At 46.5% G+C, this 725-nt stretch overlaps 1 non-coding gene across 1 annotated transcript; it reads left to right on the top strand.

Annotated features, from left to right (window-relative positions):
• The first annotated feature begins 432 nt into the window (after nucleotides 1-432).
• On the top strand, nucleotides 433-504 carry TRNAY-GUA. Its single transcript has one exon. It is a non-coding gene; the product is annotated as a tRNA-Tyr (tRNA).
• The last annotated feature ends 221 nt before the right edge of the window (nucleotides 505-725 follow it).

Raw genomic sequence — 725 nt, 5'->3', positions numbered from 1 at the left:
TGCCAAAGACTGAACCGCAGTGGGGGGAGGGCAAAACCAAAGCCTGAGGGATTCAGCCCTGGGTGGGGGGGCTCAGACTTTTGGCTTCAGCCCCAGGACCCAAGTCTAATGCCAGCTCTGGTGACCCCATTAAAACAGGGTCACGACCCACTTTTCAGTCCTGACCCACAGCTTGAGAACCACTGCTCCATGCTGAGGGGGGAGAGTTTTCCTGTTGGTGTAGTCAATCCACTTCCCCAGGAGGTGGCAGCTCTGTCATGGGGAGAAGCTATAGCAGTGGGGGTGCAAGCTGTGGTGTTTACCACATTTAAGAAGTTTAATCAAACCCCATTTTTAAAACCACCTGTAGTCTGGGAATGGCAAAGGAGCTCGATGAAGCAGGGTCTGTCCTTCAAAGTCCTGGAGATCACGATTCCATACTCCTGTTGTAAAGGGGGTATAGCTCAGTGGTAGAGTGTTTGATTGTAGATCAAGTGGTCTTTTGTTCAAACCCAGGTGCCCTCTTAAAAAAAAGAAAAACATTTTCATTTCCATTCTCCATTATGTTCAGGAGCTCCACCATACAAGGATGATTGAAATGAATGTGAACACTCAACATTTTGCTGTCCAAATGCATAAAAACCTAGCAAACCTGTCCATCTGCTGAAATCAGTTCCAATCCTCTAAGTGTTTAGTTTATGTTTTCATCAATTAAACAAAGGTATCATTCCCTGAAGCAGAGCACA

This window comes from Mauremys mutica, unplaced genomic scaffold, assembly GCF_020497125.1.
Source record: "Mauremys mutica isolate MM-2020 ecotype Southern unplaced genomic scaffold, ASM2049712v1 000885F_np12_obj, whole genome shotgun sequence".
Taxonomy (NCBI): Eukaryota; Metazoa; Chordata; order Testudines; family Geoemydidae; genus Mauremys; species Mauremys mutica.
This window is presented reverse-complemented; position numbering and strand designations above follow the sequence as displayed.